The sequence below is a fragment of the Bos grunniens genome, chromosome 4 (genome assembly GCF_055505025.1).
Source record: "Bos grunniens cultivar Pamir isolate PY7600 chromosome 4, Bosgru_T2T1.0, whole genome shotgun sequence".
In the NCBI taxonomy this organism is placed as follows: domain Eukaryota; kingdom Metazoa; phylum Chordata; class Mammalia; order Artiodactyla; family Bovidae; genus Bos; species Bos grunniens.
In genome coordinates, this window is record NC_141168.1 from 7,156,227 (window position 1) to 7,169,101 (window position 12,875).

Here is a 12,875-nt window from a genome sequence, read left to right on the forward strand (position 1 = left end):
GATGCGTGTTCTGCAGCCAGGTCTAGGCCCCATTCCCTGAGCAGACCTGGCCCCTGGATACCCCTGCCCTGCTTTGCTCCTTCCCATGGGGTCCCTTTGCTGCAGGTGGTGGCCTCTTTCAAGAGCGAATCAAGAGCAGCTCCTTGTGGCCCTCCCCCATTTCTAGTTGCCTTCTCCTCCCCAGTCCAGAGCCTGTCCTGCCCCACTGGCCCAGGGCTTTAAAAACCGTCGTGCCTTCCTCTTAACAGGCAAGGACACAGCCCAAGAGATGCAGAGTTGCCCGGTCCACAACCATGCTGATCTGCTGCATCGAGTTTTAAGCCAAGACTCCAATGGCCGGGATGCTGCCAGGGTTCTACGACAGAAGGGAACACAGGCCTGCCTCAGGAGGCTTGGCTTCTCTCAGAGTTCTGTTGCAGAGAGGGAACCCTAGAGATACATGAGGAATGGCTGGGGGTGCAGAGCAGGAGGGCCCCTGTGTTCTGGAAGGTGTGATGAAGGACCTGAGAACTCAGGAGCCCACTCACCTCCTCTCGCCTGACCAGAGGCTGCCCTGGAGACAGAAGGGGCCAGGGACCCCTGGGATGGAGCCACGTGAGGGGGCTGGGAGCCGGACTCCCCAGGGAGGCAGGCAGGAAGCCGCGGAGGACTGCACCTCAGATGGGCACGCTCTGCGGGAGCTGGCGTCCAGCTTACTCGGGCTCCTTCAGTATGTGGTGCAGGCCCACAGCCAGGCCTGGTCCCTGTGCCCCTCCTTGGCGCCCAGCCACCAGAGGCCCCAGTTCTCATGGGGCGCGGTGCGGGGCTGAGGGGCGGCCGGGGGGCTGTAGGCGCGGCCCTCGTGCTCCCACAGGACCCCTTCGACGTGCCGCATGAGCTCCCTCAGCTGGGCCTCCTGCTCGGCTCCGTCCCGCTTGTTGTTGGAGCCGCAGTGTCGCCTTGAGCAGACCTTGTCCAGCTTGGCCAGCGCCCTGTTGTCGGTCTCCCGCAGGTACGTCCCCAGCGAGCAGCCGTCTATGTCTTCGTTCTGCGTGAACACCACGATGGTGCGGGCCAGGACGCCCGCCCCGAACACCTCCTGGAGGCGCCCAGCCATCCACTGGTCCTCCTCGGTGAACCGGCAGAGCTGAGTCACCAGGAGCACCGCGTGAGGCCCAGGTGGGAAGTGGGCCCCGGCCTCGCCTACGCCCTGAGTGGTCCCCCGCGGCGCCGCCCAGCGGGACAGGATTTCAGGTGTGTAGATGACCTGCAGCTCCCTCCCTGCCAACGCGTGGCTCCCCTGCTGGAAGGCCTGGGTCACCAGGCGAGCACTGAGCTTGGACTCTAACATTCTCCTCCAGAGGATGGTGGCGCTTTTCCCGCTCCCGGATTTTCCCACCAGGATGAGCCTCAGCATCTGCGGAGTCCCTTCATCCCCCCGCAGCCCTGGAAGCATCAAGAGAAGGTGGAAGGCCGCGGTTAGAGCCTGTCCCCCACTTTAGCCTCCCCGGGGGCAGACGTCTGGGTGCGGGCAGGACAAAGGAAGACCAGCGTCTGCATCCGAGATGTGCCCTAGGTTCACATGCTTTCCTTCCTTTTCTCTTTTCTGATTTTTTTGGGTGAAAATAAGGTAGAAAATACATAATATAAAATGTACTGTTTGAACCACGTTTAGGTGTAGCCTTCGGTACATTCACATTGCTGGGCAGTCATCACTTGAGCATCTCAAGAACTTTCTGTCTTCCCGAATGACACCCTGTCCCATTAAACACTCACTCCCCATCCTTCCTCCCCACCACCTGACGTCCACTGCTCTTTCTGTCTCCATGTGTTTGACTGTTCTAAGGACCTCACATTGCTGTAATCAGGCAATTTTTGCCCTACTTTGTCTGGCTTATTCACTTTGCATAATGTGTTCAAGCTTCATTCATGTTGGAGCAAGTGTCAGAATTGCCTTCCTTTTTAAGGCTGAATAATATTCCACTGTAGGTGGAGGTGTAGACTTCCCTGGTGGCTCAGATGGTAAAGCGTCTGTCTACAATGAGGGAGACCCAGGTTCGATCCCAGGGTGGGGAAGATCTCCCGGAGAAGGAAATGGCAACCCACTCCACTATTCTTGCCTGGAAAATCCCATGGATAGAGGAGCCTGATAGGCTACAGTCCACGGGTCACAAAGAATTGGACACAACTGAACGACTTCACTTACTTAGGTGTAGGTGTATATATGAATGTAGGTGTATATATGAATGCATATTCATATATATATGATATGGAGTTAGGGGGTTGTTTCCACTTTTTGCTATTGTGAATAATGCTGCTGTGCATCTCAGCGCACATATATTCAGTATCTGTTTCAACTCTATGGGGTATATTCCCCAGAAGTGGAATTGTGGGATCATATGGTAGAATGCCACATTTTATGCTTCTGTTTTGAAACTTCTTCTCGAGCCACCTATTCCCACCAGGTGGGATCATCCCCTCATGAACTGGGAGTCTGAGCTTCCTCAAGCACCTCTGGTTGGAGACCTTTCCCAGGAAGAGGGTGAAGTTGGAAGCACACACCCTCTGTTTCCATCCTCTCCCTGCCATAATTGAACACACCACATTACCTTCACTTTTCCCATCAAGGAGTGTTGTGAGGGTGGGGTCCTTTCAGCCCGACCTCCAGCTCCACAGCACAGCTCACACTGGGGTCACAGTCCTAAGCACCACTGTTGAAGTTTGGGCTGGACACCCTCACCCAGGAGAATATCAGAACCATCAGCTGTGAGTGTGTTTCATGCCCATCTAATACTGAGGACTCTACATCCAGATTTTAGAAATGACTGCAGCTGGAGGGCACGAAGGTAATTCCCTTCTCCTGGCCTTGCAGGTATCAGGACCCACAACACATAGAGAAGCACCCAAACCTAGCTGATTTCCAACTTGTTCCCAGGGAAAACACTGCTGTGTCTCAGTGCAGAGCCCTCAGCCTCTTGAAGCCAAGACTGGCACTGTCTTCTTCCAGCTCTCCCCAAGCAGGGGTGTGGTTTCTCCTACCTTTCTGCCTTGGTGGACTGACCCACCCACCAACTCTGACTGGAAGATCTGGGCTCCCTCCAGCTTCTGCAGGTGACCTGAATGATTGGGAGTTCCACAGAAGGAAGAAAGGGCAATGTCCGTCTGTACTCTCAGATGCAAAGCTGGAGGAAGACAGTGGTCTCCTGCCTGGGCAAGCCTGGAGACACTGATGCCACGCCTTTGGACTTAAAAGCCAAATACATTGAGCATGGAAGAGGAATTTTAAAGTAATACTTAACCCCGATTGCTGCAAAAAGGGTAAATCAGGTGTGAACAAGGGACTGTCACTTTCTATGCAGCTTAATATTATGGGTTTCTCCCAATGGCTCAGGCCACTGAAGTCTGTCTAATAAAAACATAGGTGCATGGAACTGCATAATAAATTGCCAATCAATTCCTTTATCCAGGAAAGTGATGGATTTCCAGCATTCCTAAATTCCTAAGTTCTGTCTCTCCAGGTTAGATGGAAAGTTGAGCCCATGAAAGTGAAGCCCCTGACCCTGATGAAACAGCTTTTGGAGGGAGGGAGCCCCTTGGGAAGACAGAGCCCAGACCTGTGGGCCCTTGATTGCATCCTATGTGTTCACTAGTGCTTTGCAGCCTCTGTGGTCCTGAGAGTCTCACAGCAGAGCCAGCACGACACCCACCAGGGGCCTGGGGCAAGTCATCTGTCACACCCACGAACACATCCTTCCTGACACTCAGTGAAGGGGCAGTGGCTGTGGTCTGTCATCCCTTTTGACCCAGAGCACCATCAGGGACCCTTCCCTTCTGTCTGGCTGGGGTGAAGGGAGGCCCAACCCAAATGCCCAGTGATGGGCACCCCGGTGGGCGAATCTCTGACTGGGGAGACTCCTGCTGCCCCTCCCAGCACACCACCTGCCCCTCAGGCCCCAGCCCCGCCTCTCTCAAGTTCATGTCTGCTAGAAAGTTGTTTTACCTCCTGACCCGTCTGGAGAAGGATCCTGAGATGCGCCTTCTTCAGGTTACTCCAGGAAAAGGATTTTGAATTCTTCTTCCTCAATCTAGAAAAAAACCACAATGTGTCTTACTGATGTTTCCTCTGAGCTTTCAGGGGCTCCTGACTTTTGTCATTCTCTTGCCCATGGAAGCTGTTTGCATCGGTTTGTTGGCATGGGACTGCATAAGAGGGTGTCTGAGATACCCGCTACCTCCTTTAGGGACCCTGTTTCCCCCTTCCTTCCCCTGCACTTGTTCTCCACTTGGGGAGATTCTGTGATGGGGAGAAATGACCAGAGACGTGTCCTGACAGACACTGTCCTGGGAGCAGTGGCCAGGGTGCTGGGTGGACGTGAGCAGGATGTTGCTGGAGGGGCTGGTGAGGAGCTCATGGGGCCAGAACAATCTGTGGGGGGAGCCTGGCAGTGAGGGCCAAAGAGGCCAAGTGCTGGGTGGTGAGGAGGGTGGCAGACACGCACAGGCTCCCTCTCCACGTGGGGTCCAGTCCTGCTGGGAGCCCCGGGTCCTCAGCGCTCAGGTCCAGGGCACCAACTTGGGTGGTCACACTGCTGGGGCCTCCGTGTCCCCGGAGATGTGGATGCTGAGTCCAAACTACATATTCCTAAGATCTTGTCCCCTTGGAATATTCGAGGACATTTTATGATGTTTTCTAGAGCAATTCCCAGTCCTCTTTGCCAAGGAGGGCATTGTCACCCACCAGGAACTCCTGTCATCCACTCTCAAGCCCAGAGAGCTGTCTGCCCAGCCCCCGGCCCCCTCACCCCAGACCCTGCCCGATGGGGCATCACCACACATGCACCACGTGCCATTGTTTGTCTCCAACATGGAGCAGATCTGTCACCTTGTGAGGTTTCTCAGGAGAAAAGTGAGACTCACAGAGCATCCTGCCCAAGGGTAAATGGGGAGCACCAGGCAGAGCCCAAAGGCTGCAAGGTCCTCTTGATTCCCCTGGCTCCTCCCATTGCTCCTGAAACAGGCACACTCACACAGACACTCTCACAAACACACACACACATACACTCACAAACATACAAACAAAATATAAATATAAACACAACACAGACACTACACACATGCACTTACAGAAGTAGAAACATAGCACACATGTACGACACACGTGAACACACATTTACTCACAAACATATGAACATACGTACACAGCACACAAACATAAGACACAGAGACCATTCACACACATATATTCAAACAACCAATAGATAGTAACAACATACACCATTCATGCATACACTCACAAACATACAAACACATGTATAAACGTACATGCAACACAAACATAACACACACAGAAAACACACATATATTCATCTATGTACAAATAGACACACACAACACTCACATACACACATAACACACACACTTATTTATACACACCTACACACAAAATCACTATGCACAGCATCCCCACAACACACTCTCAAGCACAATACACACACACAGACTCACACACACAGGCACGGTCACCACGGCCTTGGACTTACCGCCCTGCTGTCCGTGGGACAGAAGGAATGCCCGTGTCTTGTGTCTCCTGGGGCCATGTGCTCTCCTGAACATTCTGTTTCTCCTTTGAGAGCTAACACGCTGCAGGCCGAATGGAGGAGATCAGTGACAGTGCCCCAGACGTACACACACATAGAGGACATGGGGGATATTTTTTCAGTAATATGTGATCCAGACGCTCAGCTCAAGAACTGCCCTTGAGAGTGCAGCCATCAGCCGTGAGAAGAGGGAAGAGGAAGTGGGCGGAGCCCCCCAGCAAGGCCCCCTACTCAGAAAGCTCTGCAGGCTGCACTTGTCTGAAGCCCTGGTGGCAACCCCCTCCAGTATTCTCACCTGGAAAACCCCATGGACAGAGGAGCATTGCAGGCTGTAGTCCATGGGGTCACAGAGAGTGGGACACGACTGAGTGACTTCACTGGTAACATCAGCAGGGGAAATAGGAACACGAGTGTTGTCATTACTTTTATCCTGAATTAGGACAAGTGGAACTGAGAGGCTTAAACCAAAGCAGCAGATCTTTCAGAAAACGTGCTGCCAGCAGAATGATGTTTTACTGATTTCCTTCCTTTTTGAGAATTCCCCTTCCTGCAGACATCCTCTGTTTTCTCCATCATGACACATACTCCCTGACTCTCTTCCATCCCCAGCTCCTCCTTCAGCTGCTCCATTGGCTCCAGGGTTGCCAGTTTGCTGACCCTAGATCTTGAGATTCATCACCTCCATCATCCCATGAGCCTCACCGGCCAATTCTTTACAATAAGTGTCTCTCTATACTTGTGTATATCCACACACATTCTGTGCCTGAACATTCCAAGATCTGTGTCACATCAGAGTCTGGGTCTAAGGTTTGCTTTCTGTGTTTTCTCCTGCCTTTAGCACATGCTGTAATGTTGTTGAAAGTCAGACATGATAATATCAGATATGAGGAATTAAGGTGAATAGGCCTGTGGTGTGAGAGTTTATGTTGACCTGGCTGGGAGCTGGGCTGTGTTTAACGTTTGCTGGAGCTTCATTCTCCTCTGGTGCCCTTGTTTGTCTCCCCAGTTGTCTGTGGGTTTCCCTAAAACCCCTTCTTAAATAGAACTTGTATCTTGCTGTTCACTCCTCTTTATTCACTGTTTTCATCCTGTGTCCTGTGATGTGAGGAGGAGTGAGGAGGGAAGCATTATTTGGGGATTGAATCTCACTCTTTCAGTGGGTCTGTGTTCCTGGGCTGTGGGCATCACAGTGTTTTTTTGTTTGTTTGTTTTTTCTTTTCCTCCTCTTTTCCCCCTTTAAGTGTTACTGGCCATGTCTGGTCACTTCTGACCTTTCCCACCTTATTTTATCCTAAGATTTTCTTTTCTTTGATGGTCTGGCCTTCAAGAACATCTTTGGTTACTTGAATGCTTCATTTCCACCTTTATTCTCTGGAACTGCTGCAAACAGCTGGTACTAAAAGATTTTTCAGGGAGTGTATTCTATTAATAAAAAGATTTCAATTAAGATTTTGGAGGTTTAGTGGTGCTTTGGAGGATTCAAATGTTCACTATTAACACTATTTTAATCTTTTTTCTAGAGGAAATATATACTGAAACCATAAAAGACAAAGAAGCTGCATGTATAAAAATGTAAAGAAGGATGTGAAATTATCATTATTTGTAGGTGCTTTGATTATATATCTGGGAAAGATTAAGAGAATAAATTAATAAACTATGCAAACAATAGAATTTAGTAAACCGATGGATGCAAAATTAAAAAAAAACATAAAATTTGTCTTACAAACAATAGCCAAGTACAAATAACTTGTGATTTTTAAAACAACTGCAATACAAAATAAAATTAAAAGCCCAAGAATAATTTAAAAATTGTTTTAAAAATATAATAGAGAAAACCCTGAGAAACTTCTGAGACTATGAAGCAAACTGAATTCTCCCATGTTTAATGAAAATATACATTAACTAGAGAACTTTCAGATGTTCAAACTGGATTTAGAAAAGGCAGAGGAACCAGAGATCAAATTGCCAACATCCGTTGTATCACAGAAAAAGCAAGAGAATTCCAGAAAAACATCTACTTCTGCTTCATTGACTACGCTAAAGCCTTTGACTGCTATGTGGATCACAACAAACTGTGGGAAATTCTTAAACAGATAGGGATACCAGACCACCTTATCTGCTGCCTGAGAAATTAGTATGCAGGTCAAGAAGCAACAGTTAGAACTGGACATGAAACAACGGACTGGTTCGAAATTGGGAAAGGAGTATGTCAAGGCTGTATATTGTCACCTTGCTTATTTAACTTATTTTCAGAGTACATCATGTGAAATGCCAGGCTGGATGTAGCACAAGCTGGAATCAAGATTGCTGGGAGAGTATTTGGTTCTTCTCGGAGATGCCCAGCCGGGGTGAGTGACCTGAGGACTGCATTGGGCTGGTCCCTGCTGAGAGCTCGATCCTGCACAAGGAAGAGCTCAACAAAGATTAAAGAACAAAAAGTTGTTGTGGATGAACTTTCTAACCTGAAGAAGAACAGGAAAGTACATAGGCAGCAACAGAATAGCAACATATTCTTTCTTGCAGACTGAACAGAAATGCTTTTTGAAAGCAAAAATATATTGGATGAGCTAAGGAAAGAATATCAAGAAATAGAAAACTCAGAGAAGACCAAAATCAAGAAATAGTCAACTTGATTTTACATAGCAATGTGTGGCATTTGTTGTGCAGTAAGCTTTTCTGTTGAGCATTTTGCAAAGATTTGAAAGAGGATTTACTGTGTAATCTTAAACGACGGGGGCCCAATAGTAGTAAACAGTTGTTAAGGTCCAGTGTTAACTACCAGTGTTTATTCTCTGGCTGTGTCCTTTACTTAAGAGGTGTGTTGACTGCCCAGCCTGTGGAAGATGAAAGAGGCAATGTATTCCTGTGGAATGGAGAAGTCTTTAGTGGGATCAAGGTCTAAGCTGAAGAGAATGATACTCAAATCATGTTTCATTATCTTTCCTCTTGTAAGAATGAATCTGATATTTTGTCGCTCTTCTCAAAAGTCCAAGGTCCTTGGTCTTTTATATATTATCAAGCATCTAGCCATTCTTTATGGTTTTGTAGAAACTTTTTTGGTCATCGTAGCTTGCTTTGGCATTTTAGTAACTTGGGCAAGAGTTTCTGCCTCTCTTCAGTTGGCGCTCAAGCATCTGGAGTGGCTGGTCAGTGGCAGGATGTTCCAACATCTGGAATTTTCAGAATTGATCTCAAGTCTGTTTCCATTTCCAAATCTGTAGTTTAAAAGTTGTATCCTTGGAAGTGCAATTCTGGGCGGGGGCGGGGGGGGGGGCAGGGGGCGGGGAGGGAATGATATCAGAGAATGTGTTAATAGCCTGACTGAGATTTCAGCAGACTTGCCAACATTTGTCTTGGTGGCAGCAAATGAAGCCAAACTGTATCTTAAAGAACCTGTTGTCCCTTTAAGTATGGCATTGCCACAAGCCGCATTTGAGACCCATTGCAGCAGCATTTCCAGGAGGCCACTGACAAGAGACACTTCAGGTCTTTCTTACTGATGGACACATGAAGGAAGTAGTTCAGCAGTTCATTGGTGTCCTGAGTATCGCAGTCAAGAGACGTGTCTTGTGTTTACCTAGGGATGAAAACCTGATGCCAAGCGAAGTTTTGAAAACTAGTAATAGGAAAGCAAATGTTGCAATTCTGTTTTCTGGAAGGATTGATTCCATGGTCATCACAGCCCTTGCTGACCATCATATTCCTTTAGATGAACCAATTGATCTTCTCAATGTGGCTTTCATGACTAAAGAAATGACCATACCAGTTAATTTTAACAAAAAAGAAAGAAAACAGAAAAATCATTGTGAAATACCCTCTGAAGAATTCTCCAAAAGTGTTGCTGCTGCTGCTAGCCCTGGTGAACAGTTCAATGTACCAGATCGAGTCACAGGAAGAGCGGGACCGAAGGAACTGCAAGCTGCCAACCTTAACAGATTTGAAATTTTGTTGAAATTAATGTTTCTCTAGAAGAACTGCAAAGATTAAGAATAACTCGAATATCGCACTTAATCTAGCCCTTGGATACAGTCCTGGATGATAGCATTGGCTGTGCAGTCTGGTTTGCTTCCAGAGGAGCTGGTTGGTTAGTGACCCAAGATGGAGCAAAACTGTATCAGAGCAGTGCAAAGGTAGTTCTTACTGGAATTGGTGCAGATGAGCAGCTTGCAGGTTATTCTTGTCATCATGTCTGCTTCCTGACACATTGGCTGGAAGGACTGAATAAGGAAATTGAAATGAAACTGGGTTGAATTTCTTCTAGAAATCTTGGTCATGATGATAGAGGTATCAGTGATCACGGAAAAGAAGCAAGATTTTCTTTCCTGGATGAAAATGTTGTCTCCTTTCTAAATTCCCTACCAGTCTGGGAAAAGGCAAACTTGACTTTACCCTGTGGGATTGGTGAAAAACTAATTTTGCGTCTTGCAGCAGTGGAACTTGGTCAAACAGCCTCTGTTCTTCTGCCAAAGTGGGCCATGCAATTTGGATCCAGAATTGCAAAAATGGAAAACAATAATGAAAAGGCATATGATAAATGTGGAAGGCTCCAAATAATCTCCTTAGAAAACCTTTCAGTTGAAAACTAGATGTTTTATAGTGTAACACCATTTACTGAATGATGGTTTTTTAAAAAATAAAATAAAATACTCTGCTGCTTTCAGTTAAAAAAAAATGCTGGTAGAAATATTAGTAACCTCAGATATACAGATGACACCACACTTATGGCAGAAAGCAAAGAGGAGCTAAAGAGCCTCTTGATGAAAGTGAAAGAGGAGAGTGAAAAAGCTGACTTAAAACTCAGCATTCAAAAAATGAAGATCATGACATCTGGTCCCATCATTTCATGGCAAATAGATGGGGAAACCATGGAAACAGTGACAGACTTTCTTTTCTTGGGCTCCAAAATCACTCCAGATGATGACTGCAGCCATGAAATTAAAAGATGCCTGGGTACTCTTTCTGCCTCCTTCTGATGCCTATGTCAGAAGCTTTCTCTATCTCCTTTATACTTTAATAAAACTTTATTACACAAAAGCTCTGAGTGATCAAGCTTCGTCTCTGGCCTGGATTGAATTTTTCTCCTCTGGAGGCCAAGAATCCTGGCATCTTTGCATGGTTCAGCAACAACCTTTCATCTTGGGGGCTTGTCCAGGATCCTTCTGGACAAGGTAAGGATGCTTGGAGCTCTAGTTCTTTGTTCTCCTAGTGAACACGTTTTCTGCTGTACTTTACTAACTCTATGGTGTGCTTGTGTGAGTGAATGAAACACCCTGCATGAAGCAAGTGAGGAGCCCTGCTCTGCAGTTCTGCGGTGACCTCATACGGCTTATGGCAGAAACCTGTTGGGGGTTTATACCGACTTGCCAATGCCAAGAGGCATCCAATGTCTCCTTTGGCCCGAGCATAAATGGACAAAGTATGTGGACCGAACTCTCCTTTCTCGGTCAAACTTTTCAGTCTCTTTGACTATTTCATAACTCCTTGGAAATTAGAAGTACTAACCTAATCTATCGGATCATAGACTTTCAAGGGACTGGTGATATGTGCTGTTACTGTGTCCTGTGACTTAGGTCCCAAACTTGGATTGGTAGTCAGGAAGCGCCTAGCCTCACTAGGAACCGAACGTTCAGAGGTTAGATGGAGCTTTAGCTACAACAGCGTCTCTGAGGTTAAAGGTTACTCAGATTGGAACTACAATGGTCCCTCCCCCCCCCCCACCCCCACCACTTTGGTAACACTGGCTCTTAGTAGACCAGAGGAGGCTCTTATACTGGTGTGGTGACGCTTGGAAGAAACATCTCAGTTTTATGTTCCTATCAGTCTTATTGTGGTCAGAAATATACTCAGGGTCATGCACAGGCACTCAGGTGACAAATATTTCCCCCAGTGGCTTAGCCCGGGAGGCATTCTGGAAGGTTACTCTGATTGCACCCCAGGTGGCATGAGAGGTAAGCAAGGTTTTAATGGTGAGGAGCTGGACAGCAGTCAGGGATGCCATCAGGTCTACCCCTGGTGCATCTCCACCCCATCTCGATGGTAGAAACTGGAGGGACGAGTATGTCGCCTGTGTCACTAAGGGACAGACTAAGTCCGACCAGGGAAGGAAAGCTTTGGTGTAAAGTCTGTCTACACCCCCGTCTAGAGCAGGGAGGGATGCCTCCGATAGAAAGATGGCACTGGTTGCTTTTTTTTTTTTTATCTCTTACAGGTGGAAGCTAACAATTCCACCCTCACTCCTTTGAACTGTATCCTGAAAAACTGGGATAGATTTGATCCCCAGGGTTTAAAGAAGACACACCTGGTCTTCCTATGTGATACTGCATGGCCACAGTTATCCATTGGAGGATGGTGAGTGGTGGCCGGTTGGAGGGTCTCTTAAGTATAATACTGTTTTACAATTAGACCGGTTCTGTAGAAAACAAGGGAAATGGGTAGAAGTAGCATATGTATTGCCCTTTTTCTCTCTGCGAAATATGCCAGACCTATGTCCTAAGGGTATAGATTTGGGTGTGATTCCTTCAGCTCCCTCCTGTCCTCCTACTTTGTGAGATGAGATGGAAGACAGGAGACAAAGAGATAAAGAAAAGCAGATTTCTCCAAATACCCCTGGGATTATATGTGCAGAGCAGCCAGAGAGACTGAGGAACAGCCACACAAGCTGTTGCCTCTTCATGAAGCATCCACCGGGAGAAATAATCAGTCTATGAGAGTTAATAAGTCTTTTTCTTATCAAGAAATACAAAGAATCAAGGAGGATCTGGGAGACTATTTAGAGGACCCAGAAAAAATATATTAGAGCTTTTAAAGGTGTTACTCTGCTTTATGACCTTACTTGGAAGGATGTGATATATATCTTGGGACAAACGCTGACTTCTGACTCAAAAACTTGAGTTTTGGGAAAAGCGGTTGCTTATGGAGATGAATGGTTTGGTAATGAATCAGTAGTGAAGAGGGAGGAGGAGATAACCGCCCTCCCCACTGGGAATCAGGCGGTCCCAATTACAGAAGCAGACTGGGACTACAACACAGCTAAAGGAAGATGGGATCAGAGTCATTTTGCCAGATGTATTCTTCCCCCTCCCCCATCCTGAACCCACCTCCCACTTCCCTCCCAATACCATCCCTCTGGGTCATCCCAGTGCACCAACCCTGAGCATCCTGTATTATGCATCGAACCTGGACTGGAGATTCGTTTCACATATGATAATATACATGTTTCAATGCCATTCTCGCAAATCACCCCACCCTCGCCCTCTCGCACAGAGTCCAAAAGACTGTTCTATACATCTGTGTCTCTTT

The 12,875-nt window shown here is 47.3% G+C and overlaps 3 pseudogenes; 2 read left to right on the plus strand and 1 right to left on the minus strand.

Moving 5' to 3' along the window:
• Positions 1 to 656: 656 nt before the first annotated feature.
• LOC147373473 (GTPase IMAP family member 6-like) lies at positions 657 to 5,734 on the minus strand (annotated as a pseudogene).
• A 2,177-nt stretch (positions 5,735 to 7,911) lies between these two features.
• LOC147373474 (ASNSD1 upstream open reading frame protein pseudogene) lies at positions 7,912 to 8,620 on the plus strand (annotated as a pseudogene).
• LOC147373475 (asparagine synthetase domain-containing protein 1-like) lies at positions 8,222 to 10,162 on the plus strand (annotated as a pseudogene).
• Positions 10,163 to 12,875: the final 2,713 nt, after the last annotated feature.